Source organism: Malus domestica, chromosome 07, assembly GCF_042453785.1.
Source record: "Malus domestica chromosome 07, GDT2T_hap1".
NCBI classification, from domain to species: domain Eukaryota; kingdom Viridiplantae; phylum Streptophyta; class Magnoliopsida; order Rosales; family Rosaceae; genus Malus; species Malus domestica.
In genome coordinates this window covers 23,644,120-23,654,503 of record NC_091667.1, presented here as the reverse complement: position 1 = coordinate 23,654,503, position 10,384 = coordinate 23,644,120, and the positions used below count along the sequence as shown (strand labels likewise).

The 10,384-nt window shown below is 42.6% G+C and overlaps 1 long non-coding RNA gene across 1 annotated transcript; it reads left to right on the top strand.

The window, feature by feature from the left end:
* Positions 1-1,359: 1,359 nt before the first annotated feature.
* On the top strand, positions 1,360-10,166 carry LOC139197559 (uncharacterized). Its single transcript, XR_011583040.1, has 2 exons — positions 1,360-1,576; positions 9,824-10,166. It is a non-coding gene; the product is annotated as an uncharacterized lncRNA (long non-coding RNA).
* Positions 10,167-10,384: the final 218 nt, after the last annotated feature.

Here is a 10,384-nt window from a genome sequence, read left to right as displayed (position 1 = left end):
AACTTTGCGAAATGTTTATTTAATCAATTATCTATTAGTTTATCACAAAAAATTGGAAGGAAATGCATTGCATGATGGATTTAACTGATTTAAGTTGATTATATAGCGAGTTGGCAAACATTGTGAGTGTAGAAAATATATAGTAATTAATGAAAGAAGTTTAAACACACCATAATCATTTATATATAATAAATTAGTACAATATGTTGCACTTTATATATTGCATGGTAAGATACATGAGTGACTTAGTACCACATAGAGTTTCTATTAAGGTCTAAAATATCGATGATATCGGAAATATCGGTAGTCTAAAAACACGAAAATTTCGATGAAAATATCGGAATAATATCGATATTTTAGACCCGGGACCCAAAACACTCCCAAACCCATCAAGGTCCACTAAGCAAAATATTAATAAAAGGTTTTTTATTAGCAATGTTAAGAAAAAAAGTACATTTATATGGACAAAACCCAGTTACCCATGTTCAGACTCTCAACTTGAAAACACAGAAAATGAGAAAATTACAAGGTTTGGTTTGGTTTGGTTTGGATAGTGAGTATTTGGGGTGTTTTAATTTTAAATTGGGATTAGGGCCATTTTTTGTATTCCATGACGGACAGTTTCAGAGCCTAAGCCAGGCATGCAGTCAGATTTGTCATTACAGAGACAGATGGGTTCTCTTTGGAATTTGAAGTGCGTGAAGACTCTGGCTGTAGTAGTAGTAGTAAGTGTAGTACATTATATCGCAGTATCTGAATCACAATTTCTTTTTTTAATTCAACAACCCAATTTCTGTCTTTGGAACTTGAAGATCTTTGTAGTAACAGTAGGAAGTGGAAGTTTTGTGTTTGAATAAGAACAAATTAAGATCAACACTGAAGCCTGCTTGAAATTTCTTACTCTTATTGATTAAGGGTTTATGTCATAAATTATTCTTGAAATTGATCAAACTCATTATTTTTATATTTTAATTTTGTTTTCTCTTTCTTTGTGTGCGGATTGTAGGGAATGGTTCAAAAAATCGAAAACCGAAAAAAAAACCGAACCGGACTGAGGCCGAAAAAAATCGAACCAAAATTGTCAAACCAAACCGAACCAAATCTGGCTAGTTCGGTTTCGGTTTTTGAGATTCGAAAACCGAAGCGAACCGATATATATATTTAATTATTTTTTTCAATATTTATAAATAGTTAAGTCATACAAGAACTTGTTGCCAAGTTGGTTTCAGTGAAACTTGTCAAGCTGGAGCGCATGGGTTCAAACCTTCATGCCTTCAGGATTTCGGAGATTTTTTTTAATTTTTATGAGTAATCAACAAAACCCTTTAACCCTAGCCATTAGTAGCAGCCATACCTCTCCTCTGTACTCTCACTCTAGACCATCTCCTTCCCAGCTCCGCCGCTCTTCCGCTTCATCTTCTTCCTTCCCAGCGACCTGCGACCTGTCTCACATCTCACCGACGCCATCTCACTCTCAATCTCTCACCCCTGTGACCCGTGACCCGCGCGCGACCCACGACTTCCTCTCTCCATTTCGAGTCTCGAGTCTCGACCCACAAATTCCCTCCTTTGCAAGGTTAGTCTCTCACCCAGTCACCCCTGTGATGCGTTTTGTAGATTTTTTTTTTCAATTTCATTGGTTCTGATCTGTAACTTTTCAATTTCATGGATTTTGCAATTTGTTTTGGGTATGCAGGATTTGGTTGGGTAATTTCATTTCTGAACATTATTAGACTATTAGTTGAGGTTTGATTAATTTGTGAGAAATTTTGGTTATGCACTGCAATTTGTTTTGGGTATGCCAGGGGAGTGTCTGTCGATGTGGGGAAATTTGGGCTGTTGGGGAAATTAGGGTTGTTGGGGAGTGTCTATCAATGTGGGGAAATTAAGGCTGTTTGGGAAATTGGGGCTGTTGGGGAAATTAGGGTTATTGGAGAAATTGGGGCTGTGGGGGAGTACTGGGAAAAGAAGAGAACTTGTGCTTGATCCGTGAAAAGAAAACACAAAAATCAAACCAATGACAATGTACAAAGAAAAAATACTAGGGTTTGAGTGGATTTCATACGATCCAAAGTAGCTACATAATGTACGTGATTTGTAGTCCAAAAGCAACCAAATGAAAACCTGGGTTAAAGCATAGATGATGAACTGGGCTTAAATTATTTGCAGACAACTTAATTATAAATATGTTCTTATAATATTGTGAGGACCATATGGAGTCATTATGGTAGCTAATGGTTTCATGACAATATATATATATATGTTTTGTATCTGTAGTCTTTGATCCTTATAATATTGTGAGAACCATATGGAGTCATTACCTGTTATCTGTAATCCTTATATTTTGATGCTGATATCTTTTCCAAAGTTCATATATACTCAATATTGTAAAGTTGTTTTTTCAGTTCGGTTAATTATGTGCATCCGTAGCTTTTGCATGTGCATCATACCTTTGCTTATTATATGTTTTGTATCTTAATTAGATGAAGTCAAGTACATCAAAGGCCTCGAGCTTAAGCTCAAACTCATTGAGATCATCAAATTTAGACTTTGTGCATTCTACTTTGAAGGTTTATTTTACTTGTGTGATGTTTATTTTAAATTTGGACTTTGGAAGACTTGATTGATGATTCTAGTTGAACTTTAAATGTTTATTTTCATTGTCTTTGATTCTAGTTGGAATTCTTATGTTATGATTGTTTTGGAGATCTTAAAATTTCATACTTCAAAATTTTTTATTTTTTGGAGGGGAAAAAAAAAACCGAAAAAATTGAACCGAACCGAAATTTCGGTTTGGTTTCGGTTTTAGCAAAAAACCAAACCCAGCCCTAGTGGATTGTAGAGTTTTGAGGAGTAATAAAGGAGTAATCAAAACAAATATCAGAAGAGAGGGGTGGCTGCCATGACAGGCAGTAGGAAGCATGGTGCATGGTGGTGGTTAGGTCAGCCCAGAAGGAGTCTTTGCAAAGACTTTCCTTTAATTATTTTTAACGTCTTATTTTTTTCTAGTAATTTTTTACCTTTATTTTCTATTGGCAATCAATTTTGGGTGTGGGTTGGCAAACGGGCCCTGGACCCATAAGTCAGGGCGGGTCCATGTGATTCGGGACAAGTACATGGTGGGTTTAAAAATTTTTAACACGAAACAGGGCGGGGTGGCTCCAAATAATTAACAAAGCCGAATGGGTCAAAAAATCTTAGGAAACGGGCCCCCGAGTCAAACCCTTTCTCCTTTTAGATTCACTCTTTTGTATCTCGTCTATTCCTTTCATTGATTCAATCACGACTCTTAACCATCACCAATTCACAGACTCAACTCTGTATTTGTCTCCTTCTTTTTGACGACTTGCGAGTTGCGACCACCATCATCACCATCATCTTCTCCCAAACTCAACTCTGTATGTTTCAAATGATTGGGAATTGTGAGGGGCTAGTAAAGGACTACTAACATAGTATCATAGTGTCATGGGCCATATTTTAAAAACAAAGAAATCACCCAAGACATCATATATCTAAGCCCATAAAGCCTTGTCTTCATGGAAGCTTCTGGAACATCCCAGAAAAATCAAGAACATGGCGGAGCGTTCAAGATAATCTAGGGCATTCCGGAACATTCCACACAAGTGTACAAATTTAAGCCTCACCTAGAACAATCTAGATTAGGCAAGTTGTATCTAGAACTATGCTAGATATTTTTGGATGAAAGTAGGGAATTCTAGAACCCTCCATTAAGGAGGTGACTTAGGCCTATAAATAGGAGGCAAGGCCATTTGGCCAAAGCATCCAAGAATTGTAAGCAATTGTAAAGTTCTCTTAAGTTTCAATACAAAGCTTCATTTCTCCCATCTTCTAAGTGACTTTAGCATTCTCCAAGCTATCTTAGCTTTCTTTGTGATTCGATCCGGGGAAGCGAGGCTTCGAAGGCTTACTTAGCTTGTTCATCGAGGTATTCAAGTCTAAGTGCCGCACGGGTGGAAGGCTTAAAGAGTCATCCCGTGACAGCTGGTATCAGAGCCTAGCTCGTGAATCACTTGAAGGAAAGTAGGATATGGCAAGTGGAGAGATGGTGTCCGGAGTCTCCGACCTAAGGGAGCGTACTGCCGAGGTCCAAGACGTTGCCAAGAGCAAGCCAAAGTTAAAGGACTTGCAAGCATCGATGGAGACCATGGAAGAGCGACTCGAGAAGGTGGAACGAACCATACTCGAGTTCGATACTCGACTTGATGAGGACGTTGTCGACAAGGAGGAAATCCAAACCATAGTGGACAATGGTAAGGATGAACTGCGTGGCTTGGTGGAAGGGCTACGAGATGAGCTCCTTGGCGCTCTCAACACCATGGCAGACAAGATGTGGAGGGAAGTCCAGGTTCACCTTGACAACATAGAGGCAAGGTTTGTGGCACTTCAAGAAGAGATAAAGGACACAAGGGAACTTAAGGGAGATGTGGCGTTTTGTAAAGAAGCAGTCGTGAAGCAATTCGTGCAAGGGCCGAGGGAAATCAAGGCGTTGGACTCCAAGGTAATCGACTCCTTTAAACCCAAATCCTATAATGGGAAGAGGGAAGCAAAGGAGCTCGACACATTCGTGTGGAACGTGGAGCGATACTTCAAGTACCTGAAGCTTGAAGATGACGAGTCCAAAATCTCAACAGCAACCATGTTCTTAGCTGACAATGCCCTTATGTGGTGGCGTCGCCGGAGCATGGAGATTGAGCAAGGTACGTTCTCTCTCACCACTTGGGATGAATTTAAGAAAGATCTTATGTTGCACTTCTATCCCCAAAATGCCAAGTACGAAGCCAAGGAGAAACTAAGGTGGCTCAAGCAAACGGGGAGCGTCAAAGACTATGTCAACGCCTTCGTGAGCTTGTTATTCGAGGTGCCCAACATGTTAGAGGAAGACAAGCTCATGTACTTCATGAGTGGACTGCAAAATTGGGCAAAACTCGAACTACAAAGGAGACACGTGCAAACATTGTCTGATGCCATTGCCGCCGCCGAATCCTTGATTGAGTTTAAATCAAGCCACCAAGGTGATTCCAAGTCCACGGGGAAGAGGGGTAACCATGAGAGAAGTGGGGGAGAACATAAGCTGAAGGACAAGGCCGAGACAAGCAAACCGAAGGAGAAGAAAGCCGATAAGCATGACAAAAGCAAGGGTAAGTCTTGGCAACCCACTTGTTACCTATGCGACGGCCCTCACATGATGCGAGATTGCCCACAAAAGAAGGCCCTTAAGGCCATGGCTTTCAAGGAGGACAAGGCCGATGAGAGTAACGATGCAAGTATGGGATGCATCCGTCTACTGAATGCCATCCAGACAACCCTCCCACAACCTAAGGCTCAAGTTGGGGGAGGATCATTGTTCGTCGACGTCAAGACTGGTGACAAGACGACGCGTGTGTTGGTGGACACGGGAGCAACACACAACTTCATGACGTCGGAGGAAGCCACAAGGCTTGGCCTCCGAGTCACAAAGGAGCCTGGTAGCGTGAAGAAGGTAAATTCCGCTGCCACCCCCATTGTTGGAGTTGCGCGCAATGTACAAGTAGACATTGGCACATGGAAGGGAAAGATCGACTTCACCGTAGTCAAGATGGACGACTATGGCGTAGTCATTGGGTTAGAGTTCATGGACAAGGTACGAGCCTTTCCCATTCCCTTCTACAATATTTTCTGTATCCTGGCCGACGGAAGACAACCTTGCCTGGTACCATTGGAAAGGCAAGCCAAGAAGTGTACCCAGCACTTGTCGGCAATTCAATTTGCCAAGTCTTGGAAGAAAGGCGAGGCCACATTTCTTGCAACCCTAATGTTGAATGAAGGGGAGGAGAAGCACGGGCCTTTGCCGAAACAAGTGGAAGACGTCCTTATGGAGTTTGCGGAGGTGATGCCTAAGGAACTGCCAAAGAAGTTGCCACCAAGGAGAGAGGTCGACCATGCGATTGAGTTGGAGCCTGGTGCTAAGCCTCCCTCCAAATCACCTTATAGGATGTCGCCACCCGAGTTGGAGGAATTGAGGAAGCAACTCAACGAGCTACTTGATGCTGGCTACATCCAACCCTCCAAGTCCCCATATGGTGCACCCGTCTTGTTCCAACGCAAGAAAGAAGGTAGCCTAAGGTTGTGCATCGACTATAGAGCATTGAACAAGATTACCATCAAGAACAAGTACCCACTTCCGTTGATCGCCGACTTATTCGATCAACTTGGTGAAGCAAGGTACTTCACAAAGTTAGATCTTCGATCGGGATACTACCAAGTGAGGATAGCCCCTGGAGACGAATCGAAGACGGCGATGGTGACCAGATATGGATCGTTCGAGTATAAAGTCATGCCATTTGGTCTGACCAATGCCCCCGCAACATTCTGCACATTGATGAACAAGGTATTCCATCCTTATCTTGACAAGTTTGTCGTGGTTTACATTGATGATATTGTTATCTATAGCAAGACATTGGAGGAGCACGTCAAGCACTTGCGCATAGTGTTCAAGACCCTTCGGGAGCATGAACTGTATGTCAAGAAGGAGAAATGCTCATTTGCCACAAAAGAAGTAGAATTTCTTGGCCACAAGATAAAGGAGGGGAAACTTATGATGGAAAAGGGCAAGATCAAGGCCATTCAAGAGTGGGAACCGCCGACCAAGGTACCAATACTACGATCCTTTCTAGGGCTAGCCAACTACTATCGGAGATTCATTAAAGGGTATTCAGCCATAGCGGCACCCTTAACAGACCTTCTTAAGAAGAACAAGGCATGGGAATGGACGGACCGGTGTCAAGAGGCCTTTGAGAGGTTGAAGAAGGCCCTAATGGAGGAGCCTGTATTAAGGTTGCCCGACCTTAGCAAGCCATTCGAGTTGCACACTGATGCTTCCGACTTTGCCATAGGAGGAGTGTTGATGCAAGAGGGACATCCGATAGCCTATGAAAGTCGCAAGCTAAACAATGCCGAGAAGAGGTACACGACCCATGAAAAGGAGATGACCGCCATCGTCCATTGCCTTAGAGTTTGAAGGCATTACTTGCTTGGTACCCCATTCATCATCAAGACGGACAACGTTGCCACTAGCTACTTTCAAACCCAACAAAAGCTCACACCTAAGCAAGCAAGGTGGCAAGAGTTCTTAGCGGAGTTTGATTACAAGCTAGAGTACAAGCAAGGAAAGGAGAACGTGGTGGCCGATGCTCTAAGTAGACGAGTAGAGTTAATGGCTACGGTACTCAAGCCGCAAAGCCATCTCTTGGGCCGTGTCCGAGAAGGTTTATCACATGACGTCCAAGCCAAGAACATTGTGGAGTTTGTCAAGGATGGGAAGACAAGAGGGTTTTGGCTTGAGGACGGCTTGCTATACACCAAGGGCAAGCGGATCTATGTCCCAAAGTGGGGAAGCTTAAGGAAAGAAATCCTTAAGGAGTGCCATGACTCAATGTGGGCAGGACATCCTGGCACTCACCGCACGTTGGCTTTGGTGAGCGATGCTTATTATTGGCCACAAATGCGGGATGATGTACATTCATACGTGAAGACTTGTCTTGTGTGCCAACAAGACAAAGTGGAACAAAAGCAACCGGGAGGACTGTTGGAACCACTTCCCACCCCATCAAGACCATGGGAATGTTTAACCATGGATTTCATCACACATTTGCCCAAGTCTGATGGATGTGGATCTATCTTCGTCGTGGTCGATAGATTCACCAAGTATGCCACTTTCATATCCGCACCTAGGGAGTGCACAGCCGAAGTAGCTGCACGCTTGTTTCTAAAGCACGTGGTGAAGTATTGGGGTGTTCCGAGGAGCATAGTCAGTGATCGAGATGCTCGCTTCACGGGTAGATTTTGGAAGGAGCTCTTCAAGCTACTTGGCTCAAAGTTAGACTTCTCCACAGCTTTTCATCCCCAAACTGATGGACAAATGGAGCGGGTTAATGCATTGTTGGAGACTTATTTGCGGCACTATGTTAGTGCCAATCAACGAGATTGGGCTAAGTTACTTAATGTTGCCCAATTCTCTTATAACTTGCAACGTTCGGAGTCGACGGGGAAAAGTCCGTTCGAGTTGGCTATAGGGCAACAACCCTTGACCCTGAACACAGTCGTGACTGGCTACACGGGGAATAGTCCAGCCGCTTTCAAAACCGCTAAGGAGTGGCAATTAGCCCACGAACTTGCTTGAGCTCATTTGGAGAAGGCTTCAAAGAAGATGAAGAAATGGGCGGATCGCAAGCGAAGGAATGTGGAGTTCCAAACTGGCGACCAAGTCTTTGTGAAGCTCAATGCGTCTCAGCACAAGAGTACTCGTGGCGTGCACAAGAGCTTGTTGCGGAAATATGAGGGACCATTCCCTATCATCAAGAAGGTTGGCAAAGCCGCGTATGTTGTGGAACTCCCACCCCGCCTCAAGTTTCACCCGGTGTTCCATGTGAGCAACTTGAAGCCTTATCATGCAGACGATGAGGAACCAAGCCGAGGTGAGTCTCATCGAGCACCCCCTTTGATGACGGAGGCATTTGACAAAGAAGCGGAGAGCATTGAAGCCAAGCGTGTCGTGGTGCGACCAAGACAACCAAAGCATGTGGAGTACTTTGTCAAATGGAAGGGGCTACCATACTCCGAAGCAACATGGGAGAAAGAGACGTCCTTATGGCAATATAAGGACTTGATTCAGACATTCGAGAGGCAAGAGTCGACGAGGACGTCGACGGCTTAAGTGGGGGAGGATGTCACGGGCCATATGTTAAAAACAAAGAAATCACCCAAGACATCATATATCTAAGCCCATAAAGCCTTGTCTTCATGGAAGCTTCTGGAACATCCCGGAAAAATCAAGAACATGGCGGAACGTTCAAGATAATCTAGGGCATTCCGGAACATTCCACACAAGTGTACAAATTTAAGCCTCACCTAGAACAATCTAGATTAGGCAAGTTGTATCTAGAACTATGCTAGATATTTTTGGATGAAAGTAGGGAATTCTAGAACCCTCCATTAAGGAGGTGACTTAGGCCTATAAATAGGAGGCAAGGCCATTTGGCCAAAGCATCCAAGAATTGTAAGCAATTGTAAAGTTCTCTTAAGTTTCAATACAAAGCTTCCTTTCTCCCATCTTCTAAGTGACTTTAGCATTCTCCAAGCTATCTTAGCTTTCTTTGTGATTCGATCCGGGGAAGCGAGGCTTCGAAGGCTTACTTAGCTTGTTCATCGAGGTATTCAAGTCTAAGTGCCGCACGGGCGGAAGGCTTAAAGAGTCATCCCGTGACAATAGGATGATGTGGCATCAAGTTGGAATATGCACCATGTCATAGTGGTACATGATGATCTTGCCTAGTTAATCCACATTGGGTGATCATGGCCTATCATTATTCGTAAGAGTGACTTTGCTTGGTTAATCCACAATGGAGGTCATTTCCTATTCAGTTACTTATTGTAGGTTTCGGTTGAACTGTGTCTCTTTATAGCTCTATTGTTTATTACATATATGAAAAAAGAGATTGAAGACTTATGTGGCTCAATCCTTCAATCTAGAAATAGACGATTGAATCAAATGGTTAACTTGATAGTGTATCTAAAGTGAACAGATTCATATGTTACTCGTTCCTGTTTGATACAAAAGAGATGAGATACTAATCTCATTCCTACATGTGATTTTATTGTTGATGGTGTGTCATTCCTACATAACTTCGGGTTGTGTGATGACTGCTTGTTATCTCGAAAGACGTATGGTGAGATTCGGACTTAAGAACCATTCCTCTACGTATAATGAGACCTATGATGGTTAAATTATGAAATATGTGACAATTGGATCCTTGTGACCATTCAGAAAAAGATGAAAGGCGAGTGATGAGTCATAATTCAAAGTGAATGATGGAATGATGACAATGGTGATCAGAATGACAGATTGATCCAGTATTCAGAGGAAAATCCTATGTGGACGTAACCATTACTTTTACATTTAATCATTTGATCTTACTTATATTCACAAATGTATTATTGTCACTCACACGACCTTTGCAGCTTATTCGGGTTTTGCTTTGCCCAGTGCGTCATTCTCACGGTGTAGGGTTGTTTTGCAGAGTAACGGGTAGCGGTTAAAGAAGAGAATTTCAAATGCTCACTAAAGATTAGGTGTTGTCACCCTTTATTGTTAAGTTATTTCCACTGAAGCTCTAATGTATATTGTATGTATGAGTCTTAATGACTCTATGTACTATATGTTGTATCGGTACTGTCCTACTGTCATGTGTCGATTCCGAGTGTATCTCAAAATTGGGGCACGACAGGTTTCCACTAGGAAACAAAAAGATGTAAAACAAAAAGGACTCGTGTTCTTGTAGGAACCAAATAGGTTCAGTTTTGTTTTTAAAAAAATAGAATATGACCC